A 14,609-nucleotide genomic window follows, 5' to 3' on the forward strand; every position below is an offset into this window, starting at 1 on the left:
CTGCTGAATAGCATTGAGAACTATGTCTAGATACTCATGTCGCAACAGAAGAAAGGGTGGGGGCAAAAACTGTAACTGCAATGTATACATCTAAGGATAACCTGACCCCCTTGCTGTACAGTGGGAAAATAAAAAAAAAAAAAAAGAGGAAAAGAAAATAAAAAAATAAAAATATATCTAAAAGTCTAACTTCATGAAACCTTTGGAATGGAATAGGGTCATCTTCATCCTAAGAAGTAAGACAGCAATGAACTATTTTCTGTTCCTATGTGCCACTTTACTAATTATAATATGTAAATAACTTCATGTAATCTTTACAGAAAAATTATTTTTTATCCCAGTTTTTAAGATGAATGCACGAAAGTATAGAGATGTGTGTAATTAATACATGGACCAACAGGGAGAAAATTAGCAGAACTGTTCTTTGGAGCCTCGTGCTGCATATATCTTATGCCAAAGTTCATTCTGTCGGTTTTCTATGTTCCTTCTAAGATGAATCTATTCTTTTCTTCAATTACTAGCAAGTGGATTCAGGGGGAAAAAAGATGAAAAGAGCATAAACTGATGAGTGACTGTTGTGTTTCACTTGAACTGATAAATGTATATAGTAGACATTAACTCAGGTATCCCTGATAAATAATTATAAAGTTACATGATACATTATATGCATATTAAATAGAAAATCTGTCTTCAACTCTTTGGAGAACTATCATGAAAAAGATTATGCTGGTAATATACGGCTCAGTATGAGGCCATATAAAATTGCTCTGTGTAGCAGTGTGATTGAAATATTCACATGTTTACAAGTTCACATATTTTACATTTTCACGTATGTAATATTTACATTTTTACATATGTAAATTTATATGTGTGTGTACATAGGTAAATTCTAATACATGGAATAGATGTTATATATACACATGTATGTGTGTTCATGCAGGCATTCCCACATACATACATGCATCCATGTGTGTGTGTATGTGTGTGTTTTCCATGCTCAGACAATTCTTGGGTTTCTCGATTCCCCCAAATGGTTATGTAGGACAAGGATAACTTCCTGAGAAATCAGTATCTTGCATGACTCTGAGCTGATTCCTCCAACCTCCAGTGGAGGCTGTTTTGCCAAGAGGAGCTGGAACTCCCATATCCCCTTTACAACTGCAAAATGCCTTTCCTTTGAAGTATGGTTACTATGTTTCTGTTTGGAAGGTGAAAGACCCATAATTCAAAAAGCTTCATGGAGTTCCCGTTGTGGCACAGTGGTTAACGAATCCAACTAGGAACCATGAGGTTGAGGGTTCGGTCCCTGCCCTTGCTCAGCAGGTTGACGATCCGGCGTTGCCGTGAGCTGTGGTGTAGTGTAGGTTGCAGATGCGGCTTGGATCCCGAGTTGGTGTGGCTCTGGTGTAGGCTGGCAGCTACAGCTCTAATTTGGCCCCTAACCTGGGAACCTCCATATGCCGCAGGAGCAGCCCAAGAAATAGCAAAAAAAAAAAAAAAAAGAAAGAAAAAAAGCCAAAAGAAAAAAAAAAAAAAAGCTTCAGGCAGGAGGGAGTTACTAAGCTTTTTCATATAAGCGACAGAAACATAATTATCACTCTTCAAAGGTGAGATTGAATTTATTTTTATTTCATTGCAAAAGTAGCGATTAAAAGAGTGAAATGATATGAGACACAAATTAACCTCGCCAACAAGAATGGAAAAATCAGCAGGGATGAATTATGTACTATACTAAATTGAGCTGAAATCTCTCTTCAATGTTTGGTCAAGTTTTGCTTAACTTTTGTGTCATTTTTAAACAATTGCCTCTCAAGCTTCTGTGTACTTGAAAAGTTTAAATACAGTAAGATAGCGCTGAGAGCGCTGTGGATATGTCAGAACAAGGAAGTGTTACAAGTGACAGGAAAAATGATCTTGTACATTTTAGTTTCAATCTCTAAACTTTCTAGCCTATGTATCTTTTTGAAGTATTTAATTTCCTTTTCTCCTTCAGCCTTGACATTTGACTCGCTCCTTTTCTTCCTAGCCTGTTCAGATGTTTCCTCCCTGGTTTTGTTTTCTGCAATTAACACAGAGCAAAGTCATGCAGGGTAGGCTGCAGCTTTTTTATCCATGAGCAGAATGAAAATCTGCATCTGCTTTTTCAAGTTCTGAGAGTTTACACTTGATTTTAGGGCTTGACAATTACCTTTCAGCAATCCTGCTCTCTAAAGTTGACGCCAAACAGATATCGAGTCTAGAATAGAATCGACCACATACACTGTGTAGATTACAAGGCAATTAAAAGTGGTTTTAGGAATATTTTCTTTAGGAGCATATCAAAAACATTTCATTAATGAGATAGTCATGATCTTGTTAAAAAGTCCTTTGCTGTGATAGATGTGTGAGATGGCACAAGATTTATATTGCATTTATCTATAACTGTATCTAGCTCCAATTTATATGTCTATCTTCATCTCATCTCTACCCTCTTTCTTTCTCTATCTTTGGAAAACGTGCTGGTGCATAGTGCCCTTGAATGTGAATTTAAACCAGTTCAATGACTGCAATCATATTAATGAACCAAGGGTAAGGATTTGACAATCTCTACAGCCTATGTAGTACTGACATTTTAAAGGGCTGAAGTTCAGGTCCAAACTAATGGGGCGATGAAGAAAGACACACACGTTTGTAGCCACAGGCTATGTTCTATGTTGTTGAATTATGCTGATTTAAGTCAGTTGGGGTCATATTTCTGTAATATCTGGCTGCTTTTCTTTTATTAATAAATAGGATGAAGGCCAATTGCTAAAGTGACTGCATTTTTGTGGTACCATTATTTTTTAAAGAAAAAATAATTTTCAGTTGTTAAGAACTGAAAACTCCTAAAGACTCCAAAACTTTAGGTAAGAGAGTAAAGGTGCAGCTTCTAAGACTGACTTGGTGATGAACAGAAGGCGTGCATGTATTTTGGTCTGTAATTTTGCAAATTGTCCAGCCTTTGATGGCTTTTTTTTTTTTTTTTGTCTTTTGTCTTTTTTTTTTTGTCTGTTGTTGTTGTTGTTGCTGTTGTTGCTATTTCTTGGGCCGCTCCCGCGGCATATGGAGGTTCCCAGGCTAGGGGTCCAATCGGAGCTGTAGCCACCGGCCTACGCCAGAGCCACAGCAACGCGGGATCCGAGCCGCGTCTGCAACCTACACCACAGCTCACGGCAACGCCGGATCGTTAACTCACTGAGCAAGGGCAGGGACCGAACCCGCAACCTCATGGTTCCTAGTCGGATTCGTTAACCACTGCGCCACGACGGGAACTCCTGATGGCATTTTTAAAGACAGGTGTTTTACATCTTGCTTTTCATGAAGAAGAAATACCACTATATATATATATTCCCCACTATATGTATATATATGTATACACACACACACACACACACACACACACACCCCGTTCGTGGACTTATCTTGTGAATTAACTGACTAATGCATTATGCAATTTTCTCCCCATCATGTTACCCTCTGTGCCTACGAGCACTCTCTGCAACCCCTTCCCCTGGCCGTGCATTTCCTGCAAAGCTCCTTACCTCATCCTACCCAATATACACATCTAATTTAATTCCCCTGCTTCTCACTCTCCTGCCCATTCTTCAAGTTTGCTCCATTTTTCTTCCTCCCCCAGCCCACTCCTTGACTATAGTCCTGACCACAGAATCCTCTGCCCCTTTTGGCAACTGTACTCTCCAGATTGCAGGAGAAAAGAGAGCCGATGACCCCGTGTTTATTCAAGAGCACCCTGGTGCCAAGTACGAAATAGTGCCCCCAACCGCCCAGATGTGTATAAAGCATCAATGTCCTGAAATAAGTAAAAATTCTGTGGTATTTCTTTTGAAGTTTAGGCAAACACAGAGCAGTAGTCTGACAAATCACAGAACTCCTCTAAGGGGAATATAGGCAATGAGAACATTGATCCCTGAGAATTGAAAAAAAGAATGAGAGCAAATGCACCAAAAGATCTTGCCTAGAAGCCAAGTTCAACTGGGAAGACTACCCCACGAGTCCTCATAAGTTTGTGGTGCCTATCTTATCAGATCAGCTTCCGAAAAATCACCCTGAAATATTCATTTCTAAATGGGAACAAAACTTTGACGGAGGCATACAAGATGTTGGCAGGAAGTCTTCTGAGCAGAATTAGTAGGGCTGGAATTTTCTATGAGAAAAAGTCTTCTTTTAGTTCCTGAGGATGACTGCATCAATCTCTTTTTTTTTTTTTTCAAGTGAGGGACCCAGGTTTTTTTAGTGTTATCATTGGGACGCTTGTCCCTTTTCTTAGTTATTTTTGTAGCTCGACAGCTCTGAGCATTAGAGAAGACCCTTCAAGCCAGAAGAACATAAAGGACCCTATTATTTGTCTGACACCCATTTTGTGCTAGCACTAAGCTGGTTCTCGACCCTTTTATTATCAATATCTTCAGAATAATCGTCCAAGTGGGATGTTATTCTCACTGTTTGAATGAGGTTTCAAAGAAGTGAGTATGTTCCTGGTGGGATTCCTCACCTCCAATACGGAGGTGAGATCAGGCTGACAGTACAGTCCATCAGTGCTCATTTTAACACAACGTGTTTCCTGAGTACAATGGGCCACGCGTCTCAGTAATTTTGTTTATTTTTGACCCACAGACTTAGGCATTATGTAGGCTATGTCAAGTCTAATGTTGTCATCAAGACCTTGCAAGCTGGATGATTTAAAAACTCAATTTTTGGAGTTCCCACTGTGGTTCAGCAAGTTAAGAACCTGACGTGGTCTCCTTGAGGATGTGGGTTCAATCCTTGGCCTTGCTCCGTGGCTTAAGAATCCAGCGTTGCCACAAGCTGCAAGGTAGGTTGCAGATTTGGCTCAGATCTGTGATGCTGTGGCTGATGTGTAGATCTCAGTTGCAGCTCCGATTCAACCCCTAGCCTGGGAACTTCCATAGGCTGCAGTTGAGGCCATAAAAAGAAAAATTAAAAAACTCACTTTTTTTTTTTACAAAGTAATATCTTTGAGTTCAAAAATAAGGGACACTAAAAGAATATAGAATGTAGCATCCTAATTTTCGATTTATAGATGAACTAGATATCACAGCAGAGCAATGAAGTCATTGCAATTTTTTTAATGCTGAGAAAATCCTTCTTCCAAGTGGAGGAGTTTACATAGTTTGAATTAGAAAACACTCACAATAGGAGGTCAAGGTTTTGCCAGGAAAATTGTGTCCCGCAGATGGTTGAGAGTGGGTCCATATGCTTTTTACCTCTGGTTGACCCTATCTTAACTATCTTACCTCTCCTTCATTTATTCCTTCTAACTGAAATGAAGGTGTGTGGACGAATCTTGGGCTCTGAAACCTGGAGATTGGCGAGGGGGTCGGCTCTGTGATTTCTCTCTACCTCCACAAACGCATGGGCCAAATTCCCAACCTAAAGCTGCTCAGCATCACTGAGGTTTTCCCCTTGACTTCACATGAAACACCAGATGTGAGCTGCTTGAATTAAAGTGGGTTGGAAGGAGAGAAAGGCAGAAGCAATATTTAGCCAAATCACATCCTTTTCTCAAATCTCTGAATGAATTCCGTCTGTTTTATGTTCCTGGCATGGGGGCATGTCTTTCCATTCGAATCATTAGAGGGTGCATCACGGCCGAGCTGTCCTAGGCTTGACTTCACTTTCCTTCTTAGCTAGTCTTGGAGAAAAGAAAATCTCCCTTTTGGCCCCTTCAGTGTTCTTTCTGAATTTGGGGCTACTTCAAGGATAGAATAAGCACAGTGAGATTTTCCTGTTGCTACAACAGTGCAGGCACTTCCTATGCACCTCTGTGTGATGTGTGCAGTGGATCGAGGCAATTCCTCTCATCCTGATAATCCCCTGGACCAGTGTTAGGTTTCTAAGATTTGTTTATTTGGGGACAGAATAATGATGCACACAAGCGTACTAGACCCCTGTGCTCCTGGAAGAGATGGAAGTCTCAGGTGGGGGAGGAGAGCTGCTTCCCCCACACCTGCAAGCCCAATTGAAGCTCCTGTGGGGTTTTTTTCTCTTCCTGATGGGAAGCTCAGGTGAGGCATGACATGTGCAATGAAATGGATTGGCTGTGCTCTCTCCAGAAACTTGTTCCTACTGTATAGCACAGGGAACTATATTTAATCTTTTGTGATAGAACAAGATGGATGATGACATGAGAAAAGAAATATGTATGTATCTGTATGACTGTGCAACTTTGTTATACAGCAGAAATTGAATTAAATCAACTGTACTTTAATAAGTTTTTTAAAAAGAAACTTGCATTTTATCTCCTTTATTAACCTAAATCAGAGGCATGTTCACCTGTCTTTTGAACCCTAATTCTATAGGAGGTTATCCATTTGGTATTTCCATTTGCTCACCATTTCTCCCTCTGGAACTGAGACACCATGGATCGATGGGAAGGGGAAATTAGGTAGAATTTTTCTTTGTTTTTTTCTTTGCTTTTCAGGGCTGCACCTGTGGCATAAGGAGGTTTCCAGGCTAGGGGTCTCATCAGAGCCACAGCTGCCAGCCTGTGCTACAGCCACAGCAATGCCAGATCCTTAACCCACCAAGCAAGGCCAGGGATTGAACCTGCAAGCTCATGGTTCCTAGTCGGATTTGTTTCCACTGCACCATGAAGGGAACTCCGAGGTAGAAGTTTTCAATGATTCTATTTCATGAGATTAGACCTTCTTCCAGTTCTTGGGAAAGAAAGGAACAAATGTGGCATTTACATAGTCTTCCTACTATGCATTGGTTACTTGTCTCCCCAAATTTATTTATTTATTTTTTTAGGTCCACACCTCTGGCATATGGAAGTTCCCAGGCTAGGGGTCACATCGGAGCTGCAGCTGCGGTCTACACCACAGCCACAGCAACGCGGGATCCAAGATGAGTCTGCGACCTACATGGTTCATGGCTACACCAGTTCCTTAACCAGCTGAGGAAGGCCAGGGATCGAACTCACATCCTCATGGATATTAGTCAGGTTCTTAACCTGCTGCCTCCCCAATTCATCTTAACTGCCTCCCCAAATTCATTTGGTGGCCCCTAACACCTGAAGGGCTGGTGTTTGGATGTGGGACCCTTGGGGTGGGGTAATTGTCCTCAGGGCTTAATCCTCATAAATGGAATTAGTGTCTTTATGAAAAAGGCCTGTGAGGGACCTTTGTTTCTTCTACCATGTGGGGACCCAGTGAAAATACGGGCCTCAGGATTCGGACCCTCACCAGACATGGGATTAGCCTGATCGTTGACTTTTCAGTTTCCAGAACTTTGAGAAATAAATGTTTGTTGTTTAAGCCAGACAGTAGATGATACTTTTGTTATGGCACCCCAAAGGAATTAAGCCCTTCCCTACCTGGAGAGCCTAAACTAGTCTTATAGGTGTTAACTAGTTCAGGCCACTAAGGAAGCATACTGTAGACAACTTACTGGTAAAGAACAAAGATCCATGACACTGACTAACCGTTGTAACTTAAAATTACTTTGAATTTGGAAAGCACTTTCCAAATTACAAAGAAATCTCAGAAGCGTTTTCTCATCTTGTACATGTACATATACACAAATATATAAAGTCCCTAATTTATGGGTTTTTTTTTTTTTTTTTTTGGCTTTATCATGGTGTGAAAGCCACACAGGCAAGTAGAAACCACGTTCTGAATTTTAACTTTTGATTTTGTCCTAGCTCCTGAGTGTATTTAAGGTAGGCTGGGCTATGATGTTCTGTAGGTTAGATTTCTTTTCTTTTCTTTTTCTTTTTTTGGTTCCCAAACCAGGGGTCAAAACTGCTACTTATGCCACAGTTGTGGCAATGCCAGATCCTTAATCCGCTGCACCACAGAGGAAAATTCAGGTTAGATTTCTTCCTTTTTTTTTTTTTTTTGTCTTCATAGGTCTTCACCCACAGCATATGGAAGTTCCCAGGCTAGGGGTGAAATCGGATCTGTAGCTGCCAGCCTACACCACAGCCACAGCAACTCGGGATCCTTAAGCCAATGAGAGAGGACAGGGATCCAGCCTACACCCTCATGGATCCTAATTGGGTTTATTACTGCTGAGCCACAATGGGAACTCCCAGGCTAGATTTCTTAAATGTATTTTTTGACTTACAATATTTTCACTTAATATGGTTATGGTTATTGGGACCTAACCCTATTGTTAGAAGAATATCTATAAGAATATCTATAAGAATATGAACATATATCCATGGCCATGCCTCCCATGAAGTACCATCTGTTTACCATCTTGTAAATCTAAATAGTTTTCACAAAATTTGACTGGGTTGATGAGCGGAACCCATCTCAAATGTCAAATCATTCCCTAGATAAACACACAAATACCTTCCATTAGTTTGTATTTTGGTGGAACAAAGGGTAACATTTTGGGGAAATAATTTTACTCAGAGGAAATTAAAGGTGATGATCAAGAAGATAACCTAGGAGTTCCCTTGCAGCAGAGTGGGTTAAGGACCTGGCATTGTTAGTACAGTGTGGCTCGGGTCTCTGCCTGGGTGTGGGTTCGATCCCTGGCCAGGGAAATTTCACATGCCACAGGCATGGCCAAACAAAGAAAAAAGATAACTCAGTCCATGGAAAGTTGAGATGGAGGTGTTGAAGGCAGAACCTGACTCTGAGTTTATGGATAAGAGGGATAATATGCAGTCTGTGCTTCTTTTCCTCCTTGGCAAGACAAATAAGACAGAAAGAAAATGACTTTTGGACCAAAGCAGAATCTTAATAAAAGCCACAATAACAAGAAATTGGAAGCAGAGTTTAATTATTGTTTTTCTCTGCATGACTCGCTCTTTGCCTTCTTTGTAAACTTCCTAGCACTTAGTTTTGATTCTTCTTTTATCCTTCATCTGCTGATGTTATTTACATACAGAATTGTGAGGTGTTTACCATATTATTAAAATAGAACTGGATTTTAATTAAATATCAATTCAGGATCACAGCTTCAAGCTACTTGCCAACACTGATGGTGATCAATAGAAGATGTTGAACAAAGAAGATGAGTAGATTTTCCGAGGAGCCCAATATTTTTCATTTCCCCCTCTTCCATCTCCACTTTTTCTGCTTTCCTATTTCCCTCTAGACTAGTTCACTCATTCCCCTTCTCCGTTCCTCCACCTGCTTAATTTTTCATACATCGCATCTATTTAATTTCCTGTGTGCTTTTCACTCTTTCTATAGTGTGCATTCAAACACTGGGAGCCGGAGATGTGGAGTGCCAGATCATAACGTTTGCTAATTCACAAATCTACTTCCCATTGCCAGGTCCTCTGGATTAGGCCTCTTTGAAATGCTTTCTATTATGTGCTTGTTTCAGAATTATAAAATGTTATTTTCTTGATTGTGTATTTATTTTACAACAATTAATTCACCCTGAGCTTTTATTTGGAAAAACCATTGCCTGCAAGAAGTAAACAGTTCTAAGTATTCCTGAATATTATACCTAATTATCCCTTTATCTTTGTAACGCTACACCATTCTCTTCCAAGTTTAGCATTTTGGTTGGTTTAACTCTTGCAGAAGTGAAAGCCTTTTGTGAGAAATGTTGCTCAGAAAAATTCACGAGTGTGAATTTGAAAGGGCTGTGTTGAATTGGACACAGGTTCATGGAATGATATCTTTGCCTGTAGGCTATAATAATAAGGTCATGACAGCTTCATTCATAGGCAGTCATTTACTTCTTATATTTATGCATTCATGTATTTATTTATTTTTTTTTTTACAGCTGCACCTGCAGCATATAGAAGTTCCCAGGCTAGGGGCCAAATTGGAGTTGCAGCTGAGGCCTACACCACAGCCACCGCCATACTGGATCTGAGCTGCCTCTGTGACTTCTAGCAATGCTGGATCCTTAACCTACTTAAAAGGCCAGGAATTGAACCCACCTCCTCACAAAGACTGTGTTGGGTCCTTAATGTGCTGAGCCACAACAGGGACTCCACATACATGTGTTTTTGTAAGACTATCTGAATATAAAATTATTTAAAAGAAATTTCCTATCACATATGGAATTATGGCAGTAGTTCGTCGTCTCACCAAGTCATGAATCCAAGTTCACTTATAACCTGAATGTATAAGTGATACATTTATAATTTACTGAGATAGTAGCCTGCCTTGTGTATACAATGATTAAGAAAGCTCTCTCTGTATTCTTACCTTCTCTTTGTACATGCACACACATATATTTGCATACATGATAATTATATTGCAAAACAGTTCTAGATTTTGAATGTGCACAGGTAGAAATTATTCATATACTTTCTTGGAAAGTAAACCTGTGCCTTGTCTTCCTACTGGCTAATATGGTTCTAATATGTTTTAATGATTTGTGAAAGGAATGAAAGTACAAATATTTATGTGCAATTCTTGAAAAATTCAGTTAAGATATAAAACGGGTGATTTACTAATAGCCCAATGACTATATATACTTTGCAAAGAAAAATGGGGGGATAAAAAGCAAAAATTGAGGAGTCAGCTGAACAGAAGAAAAACATCTTACTGAGGACAGCAAAAGCCAAGAGAGTAGGAGACTAGGGAGGGAAGTCATTCAAACAATGAGTTTTTAAAATAAGTCATAGAAGGAGTTCCTGTTGTGGCTCAATTGTGGTGAACCCCACTAGTATCCATGAGGATGTGGGTTCGATCCTGGATCCCTGGCTTTGCTCAGTGGGTTAAGAATCTGGCGTTGCCGTGAGCTGTGGTGTTGGTCACAGATGCGGCTCAATCTGGTGTGACATACGCTGGCAGCTGCAGCTCCAATTTGACCCTTAGCCTGGGAACTTCCATATGGCTGGTGGTGTGGCCCTAAAAAAAAAAAAGACAAAAAAGGAAAGAAAAAAAAAAAAAGAAAGAAAAGAAGTCATAGAAGATGATTTTGAAAGTCCTGGACATAATTTTAATTCCTACTGTCACCTTTGAAATGCTAACTCTGAGTGATATTTAAAAACCAATCAATGGTACAAACCAGACTGAGGAGGAAATGAATGGGAAAGGGAGCTCCAGGGGTGAAGAGAATAGACCCTTCAGACACTACTAATAAAGCAGATGACCAAACGAGAGAAATGGTCAAGTTGTTACCTAGAGGCATGATGAAGGTAGAAATTACATTGGCAAGGAGTTCCCATCGTGGCTCAGTGGTTAATGAATCCGACTAGGAATCATGAGGTTGCAGGTTCGATCCCTGGTCTCGCTCAGTGGGTTAAGGATCCAGTGTTGCTGTGAGCTGTGGTGTAGGTTGCAGACGTGGCTCGGATCCCGCGTTGCTGTGGCTCTAGCGTAGGCTGGTGGCTACAGCTCCGATTCAACCTCTAGCCTGGGAACCTCTATATGCCGCGAGAGGAGCCCCAGAAAAGGCCTGCCACTCTTCTTTACCTTCCTTGCTGGTTACATATAGTGACCTTCTGAAATTCTAAACTTCCTTCCAGTTGTTTGTTTCCTCTTCTCAGTTCTGAGGATGCCAAGGAAAACCAGAGAGAAGGGAGTCACATTTTCCTAGAGGAAAATTTCATGACCTTTACAAAGGCAAGATGCTATTGAATCTTAATGGAATAATCAAATAACAAACTAATTCCTTTAAAAAACTGGGAGTTCCTATTGTGCTCATCAGGTTAAAGGCCGAATATTATCTCCATGAGGATACACTTTCAATCCCTGGCCTCGCTCAGGGATCAGGTGTTGCCACAAGCTGCAGGGTAGGTTGCAGTTACGGCCTGGATCCAGAGTTGTCATGGCTGTGGCTGTAACATAGGACTGCAGCTGCAGCTCCCAATTCAACCTCTGGCCCAGGAACTTCTATATGCCACACATATGGCCATAAAAAAAAGAAAAACAATTTTAATGGAATAAGAGCTACCAATGAGATTGGTAAAATGCTGCTGAAATCCCTAGAGGGAGTGCTCTTAGTTCATTCATTCACATCAAGACTTGTGTAGCCTTAGTGCTCACTTGTTGCAGGAAAGCCCTGTGAGGTTGGTTGCTCGCCATGGCCAATTTGGGATAGAACAATTCATAGACCAAACACAACTTGTTTCAACACTACTGGCAATATGGGAATATTTCTTTTCAAAAATAGAAATGCGTCTGTGGGTGAGAATGAATCACCTTATAAAATGAGTCACCAACTAACACGTTAATACGCCAGTTAGAGAAGAGCAGAAGTCGCTTGAAATATGTATAATGCCTCCTCTCACCCTCATCTCACACATATGTCACACACACACACACAACACACATTTCACATTTCTAGGTATATAAATGGTCAGGTAGCTTTCTTCTAAACACAGAAAAGGTAAACTTTGCAGGTAAGTGATGACTTTAATTGGTTGACATTTAAGAGGCTTATATCAGGTAAGGAAGTGTTTTGTCGGGTGGCTGATTGAGCCATTTAACTTGGCTGCTTAGAAAATTAATTTTGCTCTTTTTTTTCCTCTAACAGAAATAACTATTTCCTACATGAGCGTCTTTCCCTCCCACCTCTTCTCTGCAATCCCTAGATTTAAGGGATTAATTACTGGGCAGACCATACATCAGTATCTCTGGACACCAGGAAACAGGTAAATCATGAAATCATGAAATTTGAAGAGCCATCCATTAATTCCATTAAGCAGATGATCAAGCCCTTCTCAAATAATTATTTATTAAAATATTAAAATATTTATGGAGTGCAGATCTTTATTCTACCGGTTTAATTTTTTTTTCCCCCCAGCCTATATAGAATTGGAAGAAGAGAGAGAAGGAAAATGAGCAGCTAAATTGTGGTCACGTAAGAAAAATATACCTATTTTCAACTTTTTCACACTTGAAATAGTCTATCCTCAAGCTGAGTAATTATCTTACTTTATTCAAACCAAACTGAAGGGAAAGGTTAGGACGTTAATATTCTAGATCTATATTGTGGATGAATCGGCATGTCAGATCTTTCCAAGATATGGTTATCCTTTTACCAGTGAAATGATACAAAGTAAAATATACGCTTTGGCATTTCGGAGGAAATCTCATTATACGCAACTCGGGATCATTGAGACGGAGTGTAGTTGTCTTTTAAAAAACATGCTTATGCCTCATGAGGAAGATGAGATCATAATACCTGTGAGTTGGTTTGCCTTTTTGCAGAGTTTTCCTCCCTCCAAACTTGTCTTTACAAGTCTGTCTTGCTAATTAGAAGGCTTCTTTTGAGTCTCTTTGTTGTTGTTGTTGTTTTATTAAAAAACTCCAGGAAGCCCCTGTTAAAATACAAATGTGTGACCCCCAAGAATGATTCATGAATCCATTTTATTTTCTTAAAGAACGGTACACCCATATGATCCAGCAATGCCACTCCTGGGCATATATCCAGACAAAACTTTCATTCAAAAGATACATGCACCCCTATGTTCATCACAGCACTATTCACAATAACCAAGACGTGGAAACAACTTAAATGTCTATCAACAGATGTGTACAATGGAATACTACTTAGCCATAAAAAGGAACAAAATAATGCCATTTGTGGCAAAGTGCATGCTACATAACTAAGTCAGAAAGAGAAAGACAAAAAATATCACTTATATGTGGAATCTAAAATATGGCACAAATGATCCTATCTGCAAAACAGAAACAGATCACAGACATGAAGAGCAGACATATGGTTGTCAAGAAGGAGGGAGTGGGATGGATGGGGAGTGTGGCGTTGGTGGATGCAAACTTTTACATTTAAAATGGATAAGCAATGGGGTCTTACTGTACAGCCCAGGGAACTATGTCCACTCTCTTGAATTAGAACATAATGGAAGATGTTATGAGACAAAAAAAGGAATGTACATATATGTATGACTGGATCACTTTGATGTACCACCGAAATTGAAGGAGCATTGTAAATCAACTATACATTAATTAAAAAAAAAATAAGAACAGTACACCTAAGCATGAAAAAGTCATGCAAGTGTCAGAGAAAGGAGTTTTGTCTGCCAGGTGAGTGGGTAACATATGATTTCATTCACTTCTTAACACAACTCTGTGAGCTATTATAGTCCCATTTTATAGGTAAAGAGCTTGTGAGATGAAATAATTTGTCTCAAATCACACAGTGAAGAAATCTGTTATTTTCCTTTCAGATCTCCATGTGATGAGTGCTTTTTTCTTTCTTTTTTTCTTTCTTTTTTTTTTTTTTTAACATGGCTATGTCTAGAAGGAAATACAAGACCCTATGGAGAAGACTCCCACAGCTGAGGCTGTCACACAGGAGCCACATGCTTGTCATGGCTGCCTAGGATCTGCTGTTCCTGACATGTTCTTGTTTTAGAATGTGAGGGGGTGGAGGCAAAGAGTGAAAGGTGACTGGGAGGTAAGAGTCACACAAGTTTACCTGAGTGAGAGCAGCAAAGTGTTCGTGGGAAGTTAGGTTGCGAAAAGGATAAAGCCAGATGGCAGGACCTCAACTTCCTGGAGGCCATGTTTTTCTGGAAAAGAAGCCTTTGCAGAAACAAATGAGGTTGACAGAGAAAGTCTCAGCAATAACAATTTTCGTGTCCAAGGCTGTGGCAATTTGTTGATAATCTGTGTTAAAAAAGAAATTTGAGTTTCTCAAGAGAGAAGGCTGAGAGG

General features: G+C 40.0%; 1 long non-coding RNA gene across 2 annotated transcripts in view; it reads left to right on the plus strand.

Moving 5' to 3' along the window:
• Positions 1-14,609, plus strand: part of LOC146398603 (uncharacterized) — a 264,288-nt gene that overhangs the window by 204,205 nt on the left and 45,474 nt on the right. The window contains exons 4-6 of one of the 2 annotated variants that reach the window (XR_014819598.1): positions 12,463-12,580; positions 12,733-12,789; positions 14,197-14,349. This is a non-coding gene — a long non-coding RNA (uncharacterized LOC146398603). The remainder of the gene's footprint in view (positions 1-12,462; positions 12,581-12,732; positions 12,790-14,196; positions 14,350-14,609) is intronic. The other variant, XR_014819597.1, reaches the window with a different exon arrangement.

Source organism: Sus scrofa, chromosome 11, assembly GCF_054392235.1.
Source record: "Sus scrofa isolate SSC_HxYL_T2T_F1_AM1 chromosome 11, Sscrofa_HxYL_maternal_Yorkshire_Landrace_v2.0, whole genome shotgun sequence".
Taxonomy (NCBI): Eukaryota; Metazoa; Chordata; class Mammalia; order Artiodactyla; family Suidae; genus Sus; species Sus scrofa.